Genomic DNA, 22,140 nt, shown 5'->3' on the forward strand with positions numbered 1-22,140 from the left:
TGAGGTACCATAAATATTCTATATTATACTGATATAGACAAACAACCCTGCCTAAACTAACTGTTTACCAGAAGATATTAGACTCCTCCAACCAATATTCTGCTTCTCAGTTTGCTTTTGTTTCATTCCTACCACGACTATACAGCTGGTGTGCAGATATCTTCTTATGCGATGCTTCACAAGTACCTGTCACAAGAAAAAGCTCAGGAAAAAGACAGATGCTAACAGTGTGTTTTACATAATTGTTAAATGGATCTACATTATTTAATTACTTCTGCTACTGCTCTGTTCATTTTTCTTTAAGAAGTTTGTTATTCTATTGCAATACTACACCTAGGAAACAAAATACACTTCTCAGCATACTAGCTTTTGTTTCATGAAAGTGAAGGAACCACACTTTTGGAACAGGTTCACCACTATCTCTGTAAGGAGATATACTAAACCATCAGTTTATATATGAATTCTTCAGGTTGTGTGCTTTAAGTGCCCAAAGATCCTTGTTTTGGATTTTGCTGCTTTATATATTCAGTTTTGTTAGACTGATTGGTTGCAGCAGTTTTCAACATTTTTGCAAATGTATCATCAGTGTTAACATGAATCATAGGTGTTACTTGATGTACCATATGTTTTGCTCCACCACAGCGCTCTGGGTCGTGGCTGAAATTGTTCTGTCAACCAGACTAGCAAAAATAAATAAATACATCAGTAAAAGTCAGGGTTATGTGAAATACAGCCTTTGTATACTGTTATACAGTCAGTCATTCATCCGTCACTTTGAAAGCTGGAACTCATAAACAGTTATCACATACTGCATTGCATGTGAAGGGTGCAGTGATTTAAAGACAGTGTGTGCTGCATGGCTTTAAGCTATGAGCTGCCCCACAATGTGAATTCCTGAATATTATTACCCCTGTGCATTTGCATAGTGCTCATCTTTAACTCCCAGACAACGCCTGTCTTATCCTCTTCGGGACAGTTGGGGTGCCAGATCAAATGATGGCAAACAAGAGGCATAAGTCAGGGACCACTTCTGAATGGAATGCCAGTCCATCATAGAATGTTCACGCATACACAAACACACACTCATTCCCATCATCATCTTATGCACACTTACAGGAAATCTGAAGTATCATTAGGTCATCTACCTCTGCCTGTTCGAGTTGTTGGGGAATCGAACAGTTCTGTAAAAATCCATGAGGATGCAGAAGATATGCAGAATCCATAAAAATGGCACCCCAGAAATAAAATGAACTTGGACAAGGCAAACATTACCCTTTGCTTAGCCAGTACATTTGTCATTCATTCATTATCACCAGTTGCTCATACCTACTCAGTCAGCACCAGCTGATTGAAGTGTATAAATCTATATCTATATTTCTATATCAATCTCTCTCTCTCTCTCTCTCTCACACATGCACATACACACTCTTTATTTCTCTCTCTCTCTCTATATATATATATATATATATATATATATACATATACATATATATATATATATATATATATATATATATATATATATATATATATACATAAATACATAGACACACACATACATAAACACACACACAGGTGCGAGAGCAGACATGCATGCACACGCACATATACATGCACATGCACAAGCATATGTCATACCTACAGACATATACAGACACACTCACACATGTGCTCCTACATGTGTACACATGCATGCCACAAACACACACTTACACACTCCCACATGCACTCACACACACACACACACACACACACACACACACACACACACACACACACACACACACACACACACACGCACATACACAAACAGTTACACATACACTCACATGTGCACACATGAGGAAAATAACCAGGCTCTCTCACCACGAAGCTGTATAAAGTCCTGATGTATCCAAACCAGACTCAAAGTTCATGTAAAATGCAACAGCAAGTCAGTAGAACAAGAGCAATAACTTCACTTTTTCAATAAGCAGTAAGCAATCCAGTATACGAACACCAAAAACGTTTATTGTAAGCGCTTTCGCGTGGTCACCACCACGCTTCATCAGACAATACATACAAAATTCAAATCATCTATTTATACAAGTAAATCTAAAAAGGCGCCAAATCAAAGCAAACAAATCATGCAATTTTTCAATTAGAAGACTAATTAAAAGATTTCTGGTTACTACATGCCGTTTAGAAAGAGCCCAAATTTTTAGAGGGCTGAATTGTTCATGGACCATTCTCCAACTACTTGTCAGCACTAAAAGTAAACACTAAAAGTTGATGCTGACGACGAGTGTTTCAAAAATAATAACTAGATTAAAATACCTGGTTTCAATGTGGAAAAGCACATCTAAAACACATTTAAAACAAGAACAATATTAACATATATATGAAGCATTACTCTATAAAAATTTTTTGTTAGGTAAATAAATAAATAAATAAATAAATAAATAAATAAATAAATATCTGTTTTAATAAAATGTAAGTACATTATGGTAACAATGAATTTTCAAAATTTTTTTTTATTGTTAGTCTTTGATAAATTTATAGGTATAGTAGTAGACTCAATTATTATAACAAAATCATGAATTTGATATTGTTCATAAATATTTAAAAATTTTTAAAATAATATGAGTCTAACAAGATATGGAATATATACAATGGAGTATAGAATATAATGTATATGGAATATTTGTAAATAAATAAATAATCAATATTATATATGTAAACAAATATTAAATGTTATTAAATATTAAATATCAAACATTAAATATTAAATATATAAATATATATATAGTTACAGTATAAATATATAGAAAAATGTATAAAAAACATATATAAATTCGATTATCTATGAATGTGAGTGTGGATACAAATTATTTTGACATATAAGGATTAATATGTGTAAAAACTGTTATAAGTGAATATTTAAATTATTCATATAAAACCAAATAGTGTTATCATCAAAATACTGTGTGTATGTTATTCATCATTCATAGATAAATAAATAAATAAATAAATGAGTGATGAATGAACAAGTGTTATAGATATGATATTTTATAAAAAATAGACAAACAGTGTGAACATGATATAATGTAATGAAACTGTAGTTTTAAATATTAATGAATAAAACTACTAAATGAAACTACTAAGTTACTATAAAAACTTTTAAACATTTGTAAAGGGGGAAATGAGTTCAACAGAAGACAATATACACTAGGTACAAATAGGAAAATAGCTAAAACTGGAAATCTAGAATACAGGCCAACAATAAGTATGCAATTCTAAAGTTCTATCTAGCTTCCAAAACCGGTTTGATAGAAACTTGATTGTTAATGCCAGGAGGTATGTGTGCAGCCAATCTTAATATCCATTTTAATTCCTTGTTGTTTAGAAGTAATGAATTATCCCCACCTCTCTTGTTAGGTATAACTATCTCAAGTACCTTAAACTCAAAGTCATGATGAGGCTGTTCCAAAATGTGTTTTGCTAATGCGTTTAGTTCATTCTTCTTCTGAATGTCATAAAGGTGGCCATATATTCTGTCTTTTAGGCATCTTTTAGTGAGGCCAATATAAAAGGCTGGACAGTTTTTACAGGTGGCCAGGTAAATGAGGTTCTTAGTGCAGCAGTTAGCATAGAACCTTGGATAGAAACTATAATCCAAAGTAGGATGTTTAAATTCTATTTTTCTTGAAATGTAGCTACATCTTTTGCAATTATAGCAAGGGAAAGTACCTTTCTTGTTGCTAAATGATGAGCATAGGTTTTCAGTGGTATATTTGTCATTACATAGTAACTGTTTTAAGTTCGGGCTGTTTTTAAACATAAAATGTGGCTTGTCCCCTATTAGTTGTTTAACAAAAGGGTCTATAGTGAGTACTTTCCAATTATTATAAAAAAAACCTTTTTAATATCATTAGTAATGCTGGTAAAATTCAAAATTATAGGTACAAAGTCTTTATGTCCATTGGAGTATTTAATATTTCTAATAATGGTGTCCTGATTTTTTGTCAGTGTAGTCCTGATAACATTGTTCCTGGTAGTTGAGACGAGGCCTGGATCATAACCTCTCTCCCTAAATAATAATTCTAAGTGATCTGCTTCAAGTTGTAAAGTATGTAAATCTTTACAGAGTCTTTTTAATCTGATGAATTGGCTCTTGATGATGCCAGGAAACACATACCTAGGGTGCATACTGTCAAAAGATAAAAGTGTATTCCTCCAAGTTGGTTTCCTATAGATTGTAGAGCTTATAGTACCATCCTCAGTAATGTTTAATGTCACATCTAAAAAATTTATGGATTTGGAGGAGCATTCCATAGTGAAACGTAAAAAGGTGGAAGTACTCTCAAGGTGGTTCAGGAACTTTACAAAGTCAGTCTCCGTACCTTCCCATACAATAAAAATATCATCTACAAAGCATTTATAGATTTTTATCTGAGCAAACAGGGGGTGGGTGAATAGGCAAGAACATTCCCAGGCCAAAACAACCAGGTTGGAATAGGTGTTTGCACACGGGGTGCCCATTGCCACCCCCCATTTCTGTAGATAATACTCATTTAAAAACATGAATACATTATTGTTTAGTACCACATCTAATAGTTGACATACAAGTAACTGTCTATCACTTGAGAAGGACTTATCTAACGTTAATATATCTCTTATGGCTTCAATGCCCAAATCATTGGGAATTGAGGTAAAGAGATTTTTCACATCCAAGGTAATAAGGATGTATTCATGTTGATGAATGTCTAATTGTATCTCTGATAAACAAGCTAGTAGATGGTAAGTATCCTTTAAAATAGTGTCAAAAGAATCAACCACTGGTCTGAGTAAAAACTCTAAGAAACAAGAAGCATTAGCAGTAACCCAGTGATCACCTGATACTATGGGTCGAAGTGGGATGGGATGGATATTTTTGTGAATTTTCGGAAGTCCCTTAATGATGGGTATGGTAGGATTATCTACCAGTAGGTAACTGTACATTTCTTCACTAATTTGTCTGCAGATAAGCAGATCATATATCATATCTTGTACATTCTTAATTATTGTGTTGACTTCATATAATTCCAATTTTACATAAGTGGTCTCATCACTAAGCATTTGGCACATATTAGAATTATAATCAGCTCTGTTTAAAACCACAATCCCACCTCCTTTGTCGGCTGGTTTAACAGAAATTTTGTCACATTGTTTCAAATATTTTAAAGAGTTAAATTCTTCTAGGTTTAAATTGAAAAAAACAGGTTTTATCTTAATAGAGAATAATTCATAAAAATCATGTTCACAAATGTGTAAAAAACATTCTATATTATGAGGTAGTGGGGGCATAAAAGTGCTTTTCCGTTTAAAAACAATGGGTGCAGCATTTTTGATAGAGTCAGATTTCTCTCTGAAAAAAACTTTTAGAGCTACTCGTCTGCAAAATAATCTTAAATTAATTAAAACATCACTCAATGTGTCAGAACAAGCTGGAATAAAATTCAAACCATGGTTTAAAAGAGAAGTGTCAGCATTAGAAAGATTATAGTCAGAATAATTATATAGTAAACCAGTCACTTTTTTGTTCGTCTTGTTGACTGGAAGCTTTCCGTTGATAGCTTCCTTTTCCTTGGGCCTCGACTTGTGGACCGTCCTCTGTGCTGAAATCTTTGTTTCACAGGGTATGGTAAAAAAATTCTTTGATGAGGGACCCAAAGGAACAACAGTATTAAGATCTTTAGGTCTGGCTCCTGGATTACTAGCTGGTTTCTGCAACGCTAGTTGATTCGGAGGGGGCGTGTCAGTCACGTTAGGAGCCATAAAACTATTATTAGTCCCCTCTAAACTAGCGGCAGGCAAAGAAGCATTAATTGGAAAAGTGTTATCGTTGACAACATTAATAACAGAGGTGCCTTCTACAGATGTAGAACGCTGTATATGATTCACATTATCATTTACACTGTTATTCTCATTCTGTATTAAATTATTGCCTCTTGGCCAAACAAATACTTGTCGTAATTTAAAATCTTGAAAGTCTCTTTGTAGTTTACGCATTTTAGTTGCCTTCAGCCTCTCGCTGAAGGCATTTACTTGTAAACAAATGTTGCGTAATCTACGAGTGCAATATTCTGCTTTAAAGCGGTGGCTAAGGTCTTTAAAATTAGCATCAACCTTATCTCTTAATTCAACTTCTAGAGGTGTAAAATAATCAAGCAGAAGCTTGATATACCTGTGTCCGAGGTCAATATTCAAGTCCTGCCATTTTTTGAGGAGTTCTGGATGCGCCTCTCCATACGATGGCATACACATCACTCGCATTCCTCTCGGTACGATAGAGTAATGAAGACAAGCCTCTAGATGTTGCCTTTGCCAGGCATATCTTTGTAGTTTGTAGATATCGTCCTCCAACGCTTTGGATACAAGGTTAAAATCAGATATATTGAAACCCTCTGTATTTGCGGGAGTGACATGCTCAGTTTGCGAAAGGTCCAGAGCCAATAAAGGGTTAGCTTGTAAGTGTAACAGGTCTTCTAGGTTCACTACTGCTTCCCTCGTCCCTGGAGTATAATCTAGTTCGATATTAACGGTATCCATCGTGTGCTGACGGTGAAAATAAAGTAAAGTAGACACACACACACACACACACACACACACACACACACACACACACACACGCACATACACAAACAGTTACACATACACTCACATGTGCACACATGCATGCCCCTCACACGCGCGCGCACACGAGAGTGAGTGCATACTCCCATGTGCCATCAACTCGAGGACAAGCAATCCATCTATGGCATATCACTGAGATGAAGGAGAAAATCAGACACAATTAGGATATTCATAAGGTACCCATCTAATAACCAAAGTGTTGAACCAAGCACTAGGAAGCAGCAATGCTAACCTGTATGCCATTGCACCATCCACAATTACATATTATATATCTTGTTTTAATTCTGCCACTTTTACCATCCTAAACAAGTTACACATTATTTTAAGTGCCTTCGTGGAATTACATATGCTGGCATCTATTTAAAATGTTTACATATTTTTTTACATTTCTAAAACTAGATGAATAAAATGGTCTTGGGACCCTTTTCCATCATAATGCAGACTTAAAAGAGTCATCTACAAAAACCAAGAACAGTAATGTAGTCAAAGATTTGTATATTCAAAATGATACATGCAGACAAAAAGCAACACATCTGTAGACCTTTGCAAAGTAAGAAAGTTCTGCAAGTGCATTTCAAAAACATGGTCTAGGTCATATATTAGCCCAAGATGTTTTTCTGATAAGTACACTGATATGACACAGAAGGAAGTAAAATAAACAGATGTGCAAAAGGGAGAGCAGAACGTAATTGAGTTAATTGATATCACGGCTGTACATGGGTGAGGAATTGTTATGTAGTTATCCATACTAAAAACTGAGCCTGAAAATTTGAGAATGAGGGAACATAATCAGAAGTATGATGAGAAAACAAAGACTTCAGGGTGAACATAGTTTAAAGATGCAGTAACTGAGGGTAGGTAAGAATTTGGTTGATAAGGTGTAACAAGGCAGAAATGAAAGTCAGGACAGCCTCAAATACCAAAAAAATGCATTATTGTACCCTTTCGGAAGTCATCTACTCCAGGGAACTAACACATTGACAATATCTCTCTAAGAATTGACCCAGTTCTTCAAGATTTGGGAAAATATGTGGACAATAACCTAAGTTTTGACCAGTATATGTCTATTGTTGTAAGAAAGTCCTTCTATATTGCACAGCTTATAAACTAAAGGATTGTGTCTAGATTTAGAGATGTCATTACCCAGCCCTTATTAGGCTAGTCATTGAATATAATGCCGCCTTTAGCATGTTTCTACCCAGACACATGCAACAATTGGAATGCTCAAGAAATAATTTACTAAAAGGATACACAATCTAAACAACTTGTTGTACATAGACTTATTTAAAGTCCTGTCACTATACTCAGTATCATACAGACTGCTAAGAAGTGACCTGTATCTGGCATACAAGGCATCCTCCAAACCATTACTCACTGATTTATTGCACACGTGCACTTCAAATAGCATCAGAAATACTTGGTCTACGGATCTAAACCTCTTCTGCAACATCTGCAGGTTTGTAGGGACAACATATCTCAGAGAGGATATTGCTGCTATAGAACAGACTCCCCATCTACATAAAACAAAGTTCATCCTTGTCCATATTCAAATGTGACTTAGATCTATGGATGGGAAACAGAAAATTTACTCCAGAACTACACTGTGCTAGAAATGGACAGAGGCAGCTCCTAAATGCTTTATCACACACATGGCTCCCCTCAAATTAGCTGTGGTATGATCCAAGTTACACTTATTATATATATTATTATATATAATTATAGACCATGGAATGAGTAAGGCTAATCTAACACCAAATGGGATAGGTTATTTCAAGTACAAAAAGAGAAATTAGCTAGGCTTAAAATAAGAGGGTTATAGGTTCATAGGTTCATAGGATGGTACTAGGATTGGCCCTAAGGCCTATACAAGCCTAGCCATAACAATTCCCTGGCTATTTCTTCCCACAGTATTTACTTCCCTGGACCCCTGTCTAGCAGGGTGACTGATGTGATCCCTGGGGTGAATTTCCTATCTCCCATCCAATCATCAAGGTTCATTTTGAAAAGGGCCAAAGAGGCACTCTGCTTGACATGTATGGGTAGTCTATTCCAGAGTATGGGGTGTCTCTGGGTCAGGAACCTATCCCTCCAGCATGTTTTGTTCATTGTGATGACAAGGTTTATATCCCTGGAGCGTGTGTCTCTGAGGGATTGGGATTTCTTTAAGTGTAGCATGTCCAGCAGCTATGGGTTTGACATGGCCTTGTATATTAAGCAGAGATCGCCTCTGAGTAGATGATATGCAACAGAGTATAGGTGGAGTTTTTTTAGATGGTCAGCACAGGGCATCTGCTTTAGGCCTGTGATTCTTTTAGTGAGGTATTTTAGTGGCCTTTCCAGTTGTTGCAGATGTCTTGAGAGGTACATACCAAACAGGGCGTTGTATTCTATAATGGGTCTAATGAGGGATGGGTACAGTGGGACAATGACCTCCTTTTTTCTGGATGAAAAGCCTTTAGTGATGAGGTGTGCCACATAGAAGCATTTCCTGACTGTTGTGGCGATGTGGTTATGGGTATAGTGGTGTGGTGGGAGGGTTACAGAATGATAAGAAAGACAATAAGAGCTCCTAAAAGGCAATAGGTAGAGTAATACATTTGCAATATGGTTAATGAACATAATAAGGAAGCATTATGGCTGAGGACAGGTCTACTGAGTGGAATTAGAATTATACTCTGCATGACAAATATGTTGGCAGTGATCTAATGTGGGGGTTAAGGTATCTAAGCAATAATTTTCAGGTTTAAAAAAAGTGAATTCAAATAAGGATATGCAGAGCAAAGGCCTATATACAGAAAGGTTATCATGAGATGTATGCCTTGTCTACACCTTACAGGAACCGTTTCTGATTCAGATACACCCCAACCATGTTGTTGCATCTTGAGTGGGCTGTCTCCGCAACCTACCGCAAATGCTAATGAGGTATTCCGAGAGAGTGATCTATACTAATCAGCTATGCGCTCTCTTCTGGAAATGCCTGCAGTAAGGAATTTGCACAGCTGATTCGCACTTGCTGCATAAGTCACATCTGCTGCCCATACTAATGATCACGGCTAAAAGTTTGAACAGGACTGAGGTAAGCACTGGAGAGTTTAGTGGACAGGAAGTGGTGTGTGCATGTATTTTTATATATGTGGCTGCATGTGTGAATGTATATAGACGTATCAGAGGTAAGGGTGAGTGTGTGTGTGTGTGTGTGTGTGTGTGTGTGTGTGTGTGTGTGTGTGTGTGTGTGTGTGTGTGTGTGTGTGTGTGTGTGTGTGTGAGAGACAGAGTGTATGAGGTAAAAGTGCTGGGTTAGTTAGAGGATAAATCGGGTAGATATGTGTGTTTGCGAGTGTGTGTACATGTGTGCATACACATGTGTATGGGTAAATGGGTAAGTGTGATTGAGTGAGGGTGTTTTTTTTGTGTGTGTGCGTGTGTGTGTGTGTTAGGGTTACCACCTTTTCAAATGCTCAAAGTGGGACATTTACTGTAGAAATGTCAGATTAGCAAGACAAAACATACCCATGACCAGTACAAATGATAGAACTTCACCTTTCTGCCAAAATAAAAGCCTATTCGTGTAGCATTTGGGTTGTTTATGCTATTTCATATAACATTTAGGTGTTTCAGAGAAAAGATAATTGTCTTATGAAACTATGAAAGAAAACTTAGGAAATATTTTCGTACAGTAATCTGCCATTTTATCAGTTTTTTCGCAGGACACAACTGCCCAAAGAGGGACTGTCCCTCACAAAGTGGGACAGGTGGTAACCCTAGTGTGTGTGTGTGTGTGTGTGTGTGTGTGTGTGTGTGTGTGTGTGTGTATATATACGTATGCATGAATGTTTGATTGTGTGTGGTGGGTCTGTCATACCTCCACACTCCTTACTAGACTAATGAGCAAATTGAAATACTAGGTACCAGGGAAACTCTCTATTTTTTGTGCCCTAAAGGCACTTAAAAAAATTAACACAATAAAGTTTTGCAACATAGAAGACATTGGGTGAGGGGAACACTAGACACAAGGGATGCTCTATATAGCATGCCCTAAAGGCACTTAGAAAGATTGAAATCATGTGCCCTTGGCACTCACACATGGCGTGCAAGTCCCCCTAGACACCACTGAGACTTCTAAAACACTAAGTCATTAAAAAATAAATAATAATAGTAAAAGAGGAGCTTTAGAGTCTTTACCCTTGATACAGAAAGCAGTTTAACAGACAGGAGCCATAATCAGTTTTTTTTTTTTTTTAAACATATGAGGACGTATGACATTCTAATAGCTGGCATTATTCAATGGTTGTAGCAGTCCATGAGTTACAAAGGACAGAGCACCTGTGAGACTGAACAACAGGAGCATCCCAGAAAATCAGTAACCCACTGTTGACAGGAATGGGACGGGGTAAGGTGCTTCAACAAAGTATTAGTTTAAGGGTATGTACACACAGCAAAGTATTAGTTTAAGGGTGTGCACACTTATGCAACCAGCATATTGTATGTTTTTTTAATTTTTTATATTTTTCCCCTACCAGATTTGTTTGTTTTTCAATAGAATTGTACAGGTTATAGGTCACATTAAAGGTGGGAAAAGTTTTAAAATTATTTATTGTGGACTAATTTTTTTATATCAAAAAATTTGTGGCATTTTAACAGGGGTGTATACACTTTTTATATCCACCATAGGTTGATTCCCTTTAGTCCAGGCTTCAATGAGAAGTATGGCAAACTTCTGGCCTGCCAACTTATAAAATGCCAAATGACAGGACACCATTAACAATCAAACAAACTGAAGAAGGTATAGTTAATCACAACCTCATAAACATGCAGTTTTATTATTGTCTGTATTCTGTCAAAAGATCCAAATCTGGGGGGCGTGGCCAAGATGCTGATCTGGTAACAGCACTTTCTCTCAGCTCTCTTATCTCATTACTATTCCTGACAGGAATTTTATGAAATAATCAACAACTTCAGGAAATTTCTGCCATTAACAAGTTTTTTATACTCTGGAGCATCTACAGAAGAAATGTCACTGTCTGTCTTTGAATAATTCCTGTCAAATTAATTACTGGAAGGACATTACTACAATCAGCTATATATCATGAGTCATTCTAAGAACCCAGCTCAGGATATTACAATCAAAAAGGAACTGCACTCACTTATTTCTAATATACAGGAACTCACAATCAAAATAGACAAGATGGATAATAAATTAGATACTTTCAAAGAAAAATGTTCACAGCAACTTGAACAACTCCAGGAAATGTTCACATAACAGAAAGGGCAAATTTCACTTATGGAACAGTATTTAAATGACATTGACTCAAGACTTCTAACAGAGGAACAACAAACAGAATCCTTATTACAACAAAATACATACCTACTAGAAAAACTAGATGATATGGAAAACTGAACAAGAAGAAACAACATCCGGATTTATGGTTTACCAGAAAAAGTAGAAGGAGACAACATAATAAACGTTCTCACCACCTGGATACCAGATATAGTGAAATTACCTGAAGCCCTTTCATATGGAATAGAATGTGCACATAGGTCATTAACAGCCTCTGAAAATACCTCTTCAATCAAAAATAAGCCAAGATCCATAATTGTGAGACTTTTTTCTATCCAAGACAAAGATCTTATTCTAAGAAATGCCTGAGCAAATTAACTCATCAAATATAAAGATAATTTAATCAGATTTGACAATTACTATTCTGTAAAAGTGGTTTCCAAAAGAAAAGAATTCCTACCAATAATAAAAATCCTAAAAAAGAAGCAACTGAAAACGCATCTACTGTTTCCAGCAAGATTGCAAATCTTTTTGCCAGAGGGAATAAAAATCTTTGAGACAGTTGATTCAGCAATAAAAATATCTTTCCAACAACAACATCTTATCACAAGAAGAATATATGGAATGGACAACTAGTACACCAAAAAGAAATGCAGAAGTAAGCAACTAGAAGAATGTTGAACAAAAAAAAACAAAAACTAAAGGACAAATAAACATAAATGTTTTCACAGCTTGTTAAAACTTGAGCAATGATTTGGAAGCAACAAGCAAAGGGAAAAAAAAAACAGGTACATCTTTACAATTATTTATAAAGTACTGTTAGAATTTTAAGAAACTGATCAAATTCTTCCTTAAAGTCTTTTGTTAAACACTTATATACACACTTGATAATATACACAAGACAATATAGGAATAATTTCATCTATACTACATATAGAGTATTAACAAATAGAAATGTCCTTTTATGGACCTTTAGTAACATATAAATGTTTGATCAGTCCCGGATTTGATAGATTAATTGAGCTGTAAAAATGTTTAAAGGTTATTATTAGATACAGCTTCAAACTAATTATTCAGTTTCAGGTAGTGTGAGCTCTAGATTAACTTCATTATTTTAGGTAAAACCAGTACAATCTCTTTATTAAAGTGCTTCACCATATTCAAAGATACTACAGAAACAGATTCACTGACATTGTAATATTTGACTTACTAATGAAAAATTAACCCAGCGGTAATATAAAAATGTACATCATACACATTATTATGTGCCCTTTCAGACAAGATGTTTACTTCTGCGCAGTGACAGTTTTTGAATCTGCGAAAGGAGGAGGGAAAAGGGAAAAAGGGTAAACCTGACATTCAGGAAAACGTGTGATCAAAATGCCTTTGTTTTGCTGTGCTTCACAGCTTCTCAGGCTTCACATGAAAGTGGCTACAACAGTAATTCATTCAATAGCAAACAGTATAATGTAGTCGCGTGAACAGTACCTCGATCAGTGCAGGAAAATTAATTCTTTCCTTCCCGCCTGGTTCTTGAGTTATTTGCAGTAACTTTAAAGCATCACCGGCACTATGAACAGCAAATCCAGTCTGCGACCGCACTCTTATCTACGTACGTTGTTTCTTAAAATGATGTAATCATAATGTCACGAACTAGAGAGGTAAAACAAAGCAATGATTTAGCTTCATACAATAACAGTACTACTAAACACAAATGATGTAAATAATAATCTAATGATTAAACACAAACTCAGTTACTTAAACAATCTCATAAGCTTTAACAAAGAATCACCCATTTTAAACATCATGTCTATACCCTATAAAACAAAAAATAAATCCAACGATTTACTTCATTACCATGAGTGTTATACATTATGCTGTATTTACAGGACCAGGCAATAAGTTGCTATCCACAAATACAATATACCTTAATCAGACCATTAACATATACAAGCTTAGTAATTTACCAGCATTTAACTAAATTGCAATTACACATGCTAATACACATTACTACCCTATATTTAAACTAAACATATATTTTAAAATTCTATGCACCTAGTGTATTTACTTAAAAAAACTACAGACACAAAGTCATATTCTTTACTATTCCATCACAAAGGGTTCCTAAGGTCAAGGTATATAATATAAATTTCTACAGCTGTATCAAAATATTTAGATATCGGGAAAACTATTTGATCAGTAACATAGCTGACATTACCAACTACAAGGACATAGCCCTTTTAATGTTGTTGACAGTTATTGGCCATTTGGCACAAGCAAACGAAAGGCTAAAAATCATGTCATTTGACATAGCGAATGGATAATTACAGACTTCTTATTGGGCTATCTATATATTAATTGTAATAGGAACCTGAATAGAGTTCCAGCTCTGATATAGATTGACCGATCTAATATTTAACTTGTTTAGTGATATTGTATTATGTATTGATATACAGATGTATTCTAAGAGTGAAGAACAGTGTGTGTTTTTTTCCTCTCTTCCTCTCTCTCAATAGATGATACGAACAATAATTTAGAAGCTACTATAAGATCATTCTGAAGTATTTGTCTGATGGGAAAGTAAATGAAGTACCCTATATAATGTCAATATACTATATCTATTTAAATCTGATAATTTTAGTTCAAAGTACATTATAATTCACTAATGAAAATTCTTTAATAGTAATTAGCTGAAATGAATTCTTTAACTTACAAGAATTTATTGAAAAGAAGCACTTCTATTGACATAAATACATGGTGGAAAATTAAAATTATTAAATAACAAGCTGTATGCAGTTGTACTTAGTTATCACGCTGCTATTGGCATAATAAAATCTGTTTTAAATTGGAAATTTCAAGATATTAAATGTCATAACATATTTTTGAATTTTGAATACTTGTCAGCCCTAATTAACATTATAGGAACCTGCAGCTCACGATTCACAGTACCAAGTTAGTGCTTTTCATGAGAGGCTACTCAGCATATTATGACATGAACTGTCAAGAATAAACAGAACATTCAATGCTAAGTGTTGAAACACCTTAATTCTAAGTGATTCGCTTACTTATCATTGTTCATTGTTTGTAAAACAGTTGACAACTTAACATTAGATTCAGTATAATCAGATGTGATGAGATGAAGTGAATTACACTTTCCTTATTTCATAATATTACATTATATGTTTGTATGAAACTTACTATAAAATTGTTCTTTAAATATTCTCAATACTTTACACAGATGGAAATTCCTATTGAGAAGATCATTACTAATATTAAGCTGTTTTGTTATAAATATAAAACAAAGAAGAAAAAAATCAAATGTACCTAAATGACTTGAGAGGGAAAATGTATGTGTATGTGTGTATGTATATGTGTATGTATATGTATGTGTATGTGAATGTGTATGTATGTATGTATATATATATATATATATATATATATATATATATATATATATATGGGTTCCATACACTAGATCGAATTTTCACTAATTCGAAATAGTGCATGGAATGCTCACCGCAGTGAAAGTGCACTTAATCGAAAGTGAACTTATGCGAAGTTCAGTGCAATGAACAGGTGTTGTACTGAACTGTGCAGTACTCACGGACCTTAGGTTAGGGCACGGGTCATGGTAAGAGGATCGCCCGACTCATGGACCTTAGGGTTAGGGCCCTAACCCTAAGGTCCGTGACGACTGCAGCGCAGTGAAGGACAAAGCAATGTCCTCCACTATGGTGAGATAGTCACAAACCTTAGGGTTAGGGCATGGGTTAGGGTAAGGGGATAGCTTTACTAACTATCCCCTTACCCTAACCCGTGCCCTAACCCTAAGGTCCATGACTATTGCACCATAGTGGAGGACATAGCTTGTTTTTTATGTCCTCCACTGTGCTGGGGTATTTTCGGTGAAGTGCACTTACGCAAAAGTTCACTTTCGTTAAAGTGAACTTTCGCAGAAGTGAGGCTTCCTATTATAAGTTCGAAGTAGTGAGCTTTCGTTCTTGTAATAGGAATCAATATATATATATATATATATATATATATATATATATATATATATAATTATTTGAAACCTGATTTAATTACCTATTTCAAGTTTCATATAAAGGTACTGAAACATTTTCATTACGACTCATGAACAATTGTATTGCATTAGAATGTCATGTAAATTACTACATGGTTTTGAAGTAACACTAAATGTTAAATCTGAAATTTTGCCTTCTGAATCCAGACTAGAAACAAACTTATATATAAACTTAAAACATTATTGCTATATTTAATAGACTACAAAGATTTAGAAATGTAGATAGCAATACTTTGATATATTTTGTTACTTATATATTGATTTTGAGATCTAGAGAGATAAATCCAAACACTATTCACAAGGTTAGAAGGTTTGCTTGGGTAGTATTACTAGCCAGGCAAAGAGGTTTATTACCTCATAGCGATGCAGAATGTATTATACGATTAGAAATGTTAAGTTTAATAGTTCATTTATTTTGTTATAATGGTTTGGTGTCTGCAGGAAGTATACACATTACATATATGAAGCTTATGAAATCAAAACATTTTTATAAAGCAAAACCAAGGGTTACAGATATTCCCATATACTGTCATACAACACAAATATAAAGCTAAACATGAAGTGTTTATCTATAAATGTTAATGGTCTGAACAATTGTAATAAGAGGAGAAGTCTGTCCAAATATATAAACTTACATAAGCCACAAATAGTATTCCTACAAGAGACTCACTTGTTAGACACAGATATAAACAATATTAATATTAACAACTACACTGTACCAACAAGCTCTTAATATAAACAAAAAAAGAGGAGTAGCCATATTAATTCGTAATGAAATCATATCTCCCAAAATAATCAACACCTATCATGATACATCAGATATGTTTTGTCTAGTGTCTATGGAACTCAATAGAAAAGTTTATACTTTAGTAAATCTATACTGGATACCAGGACTTGGACTAGGAACAGTTAAACATCAATTTGAAGAAATAATTCATTTAACTAAAGGTAGCCTAGTAATAGCAGGAGATTTTAATTGTATAACAAATGATAATGACACTGATTTAAAAAAACCACAAGAAGAATTACCTATATCAAAGGCACTTTTAAAATTCACAGACACAATGTGCATAAATGACACAAATGAATTTGCTGATCCATACTCATTAATTTATTCCTTTTACTTCCATAGGCATAAAACTAACTCTAGAATACATAGAATATATATAGCTAATGATTTAATAACAAAAATAGATGAAGTTAAAATAATTAATTGTCCACTATATGATCATAATGCTCTAGTTTTTGAGATAGAAATTAAGAACAGAGATACAAATCCCATCACAAGAATACCCGCTTATATCACAAAATTAACAGAATTTAAAGAATTCTATGAAAAAGAAATTAAAACTTTCCTTGAATTGAATGCAACTGAGTATATCTCAGAAATATATATTTGGGACTCATTAAAACCTTATATATATGGGAAAGTATTATCTTGGTGCATTAATAAAAGGAAACCTGGAACAAAGATATGTTAGAATTATAAAAGAAAACTGATAAATTGAAACTAGAAGTTCAAAAATGAAATACAGATTCAGCTCAAGAACTATTACAAACCAACAAAAAGAAATATTACATCATAAAATTATGATTAATTTAGAAAAGATAAAACTAAACTCTTATTCCACAAATCCAATGCACCAGGAACAATTAGCAAACAGAACAAAAAAAATAATAAAATCCAAACAAATTAAAGAAATATATATACCTAATACAAAGAAAAAAGTAACTGATTTAAATAGTATTCTGGAAGCATTTAGACAGCAATATAACTCTGATAATTCTTCAAATTCACAAGAAATACCCATCAAAGATATAAAAAATGACATTGAAAATAAAATTCTTACTAGATTAACACAAGAACAAATAGACACTATAAACAAATCAATTACAATGATGGAACTGAAATCACAAATTAAAAACCTTAAAGTAAATAAAGCACCTGGCCCAGACAATATTTTACCTGAAATGTATAAATTAATACGTAATCAGGCTATATCCTTACTTTTAAAAGTATATAACATAGTTAAACAAGATATAAATATCCCTCCCTCTTGGAAATATTCATTGATATCCCCAGTAATCAAAACAGGCAAAGATGAGAAACAATGCTCATCATATAGACCAATATCATTATTGAATATAGATTACAAAATGTTCATGACAATATATGCAGACAGAATCAAGCACTTTCTCCCAATGGTAATCCATGAAGACCAAACAGGTTTTATTAAAGGAAGAAACACATATGACAATCTTAAAAGAATCTTATTACTAATAGACTATACCAAAAATATAAATCTTGATTTAAACATAATTTCCTTTGATATTAATAAAGCATTTGATTCAGTAAACTGGAATTTTCTAACATTAGTTTGGAATGCATATAAATTCCCCTTAACTTTCAACACTCTCATTCAATCATTATATAAAGAATCTATAGTGTATGTTAAATTAGGATCATATAGATCAGGACCTATACAAATCAAAAAAGGAACTAAACAGGGTTGCCCTTTATCACCACTATTATTTGCACTAATAATAGAACCCTTTGCAAATCAAATTAGACCAAACAACAACATTAAAGGACTATGTATTAACAAAACATTAAACCTTAAATTACAACTCTTTGCTGATGACATACTTCTAACCCTCTCAGACACTAACAAATCTTTACAGGCATTATTCAGTGACATAAAATAATTCCAAAATGTTTCAAGCTTACACTTTAATGAAAACAAAACAAAAATCTTGTCATGCAATGCCAAAAATAAATATATAAGCAAAGAATATTCCAAATACATAGCAGTAGACAAAAAATACTATATTTAGGTATAGATCTACTTGGGGATTTAACAAACTCACTTATATTTAATTAAAAAAAAACATTAGATAAAATAGAACAAACAATATATAACTGGAACAAATATACATTTACAATGAGAGACAGATTATATCTTATTAAATAAATCATTTCTCCTAAAGTGCTATACCTAATACAAAGTTTCTCATTGCCACCTCCCACGTATGTCATCCAAAGATTTAACAAAATAATATTAAACTTCTTATGGTTTCCAAATAAACCACGTATTGTTTTAAATAAACATTTACCAAATTGGGAATAAGGAGGAATTAATCTACCAGATTATATCATCTGTTGTAAAAAATATAACCTTATGGTTAAATACTTACCACAACCCTATTTGGAAACAAATACATGAGCAGATTTATATAGAACTTAATCAAAGTCATATACAAGACTATTTAACTATTATATCATCATCCCTTGTCTGGTTATTAAAAGATCAACTAGTAGGAAAAAACAAAAACAATAAATTACCATCAAAATATATAAATATTACCCTAACAACATTTAAAACATATATAAACAAAGTCCCAAATGTTAACTCTTGTTTTTTCTCACTCAACCAATAGCCTTTAAACCTGCTATCCTTGATACATTCCAAACTCAAAAAACAATTACATTAAAGAAAAGTTCAATAAACTATTGGCATCAACTAGTAGAACAAGAGACATTATTAATTAATGAACACATAATTAACAAGTATAATATAAATAATGATTCATGGCTACTTCTGCAAAATCTAAGACAATATTTTATAAATAAAACTGAACAAATGCAAACAACAGTTAGACAAAATGTTCACAAACTTAATGAATACTTTATCATAATCACAAAACAACCTTATCAAGGAAAAGGCTACCTATCTAATATTTATAAACTTATTAAAAAAACAAAATCTACTATACAGACGCTTACTGGGAGTACTACATACAGATAAATAACCACCCTCCTAATGAAGATGAAAAAAAGATTAACTTAAAATCCTCAAAACAAACAACATTGTCAATATATTAGCAACTATTTACTTGGAGATATTTAAACAGAAGTTTTTATACACCACATAAATTAGCCAAAATATTTGCTAGTGAGGATCAATGCTGAAGATGTCAAATTAAAAGAAGAGCTGACTGGCATCATATTTTCTATGAATACAAGTGTCTCACTTTGTATTGGGAAAATATTAATTATTTTTTCAAAATAGTTTTTAATGATAATTATCAACTAACAAAATCAATGATTTTATTCAATTTTCGCATCCTGAATTGTTTGCCAAAAAAAGACTTCAAGATGCTATGGACATTGATGGCAGTAGCACGCAAAATTATCACAATCCACTGGAAAAGTATGACTTCTCCCACATTCAAGGAATTTAAAAACTTGTGTTTAACAGTTGGACATCTGGAAATATCCACACTGAAGAACAAAACAACCAGACCTACATCACTTTATAACTCTTGGATGAAAATTACAGAAATATTTGAGAAAACGGACAAAGATTTATGAAATCATTTATTATTCTTCACAATGTACTTAAATGTATTCATACAGTTTCCTGTATAGACACCAATGTATATAGTTAAATAATGTTAGGAGGTTTATAGGTTATAAAATTGTATATATGTTATTCGTTTTGAATCTATGTAATGTCTGATGAAATATCATATTCTAAAATTAAAAAAAAAATTAAGTTAAAAAAAAAAAAAAAAAAAAAAAGATCCAAATCTCCTACTTCAATGTGCACTATTCAGTACTTCCTGGATCACATCCAGCTCCATAAACTTTTTTTCTGCACAAGCTACTGTTTTTTTTTCTTCTATGAATGAGGTGTCTTTTGCTAGGGAAATATTTGAGAAAAAACATGTAGTTATGACATACTGAAAGGGTTTAATAAAAGAAATGAAATAAATATCTGTCTTCTGTGCAGGAAGTGTAGATTAGCATTCAGGAAAAATATTTATCTGGCAAATTCTGTATTATGGGGAAAATATAATATATGCCAAACGTTTACATGATCCCACAAAAATATGGAAAGGAAATTGTGCAAATGATGTTTTCTTTCATATAGGGTTCAAGACTAAACCCAGTGAAAAGAGGTTTGTTGTATATGACCAGAGATGAAGTGGGATTGGTGTTGCTAAATCCAGTTGTTTATTCTACTTCAATAAATTTGTTTACGCCATTAAAGTTGGTAAAGGAACAGAATGAAATATTAATAGTGAGAATGCTTAAATATAAGTATAAAATGTTTTTGAAGATGGTGAAAAAAAGAAACAGAGAAAAAGAATATATAAATGAAGTAATTAAAATTATCAAGAAAAATACTAACCTGAAAAATTAAAAGTGATGATATAGAGAAAGAAGAATGGTAATGCACATGTTAAAGGGGAATAAATATATTATATAAACAGTTAATAAAAAGTTGAAAGAGTGTGCTTATTTTGTTAGGGGGAAGAGACAACAGAGTATGTGTTTTTGAAATGTAAAAGAATGGTAAAACTCTGGAAAAATTTGTATGAAGAAAACTTTTTTTGAGAATTTAAATGACATACAACAATATAGAAGTGCATGTGATTATGTGTGACTATTATAAGAATAGGAAGAAAGAATATGTGAGAAAAGTAGATAAGGATTTATTTTATATAATGTGGGTTATTTGCGATAAGAGAATGAATGAAATTTTGTTTAATGGAAAAAAAGATTTTGTCAGATATGACTATGTATGAATATTATTAGAACAGGAAGAGAGAATATGTGAGAAAAGTAGATAAAGATTTTTTTTATATAATGTGGGTTATTTGCAATGAGAGAATGAATGAAATTTTGTTTAATGGAAAACAGATTTTTGGCAGATATATTTGGCAAAAATTAGATTATAGTTGTGAAAGAAGGAGTGGGGGTCAATTATATAAGAATTAACAATGAGCATGGTATAAGAAAAATGATAACTAGCAAAAAAAATGAAATATGTATATATGTGCCTCTAAATATGTACATTTTATAAATATGTAAATAATGTAAATTTTATTATGTTGTTTAAAATAAAGGATGCCTACTCTTTTTGATAGTTGCCATGGGATCTTTTACACCAGCTCATGTAAACAGGGCCTGGCTTTAATGTCTCATTCAAAGGATGACATACTCAGGAGTGAAGCATTCCTCCTTATGATGTACTGCAAAGTCAACAATCAATCTCTCTGGTGTGGGAATAGAACCCACAGTGTTCTACACCAAAGGTGAGTGTGTGACCTGTTACAC

Source organism: Protopterus annectens, chromosome 14.part0, assembly GCF_019279795.1.
Source record: "Protopterus annectens isolate FY-2018-M chromosome 14.part0, PAN1.0, whole genome shotgun sequence".
Taxonomy (NCBI): domain Eukaryota; kingdom Metazoa; phylum Chordata; order Ceratodontiformes; family Protopteridae; genus Protopterus; species Protopterus annectens.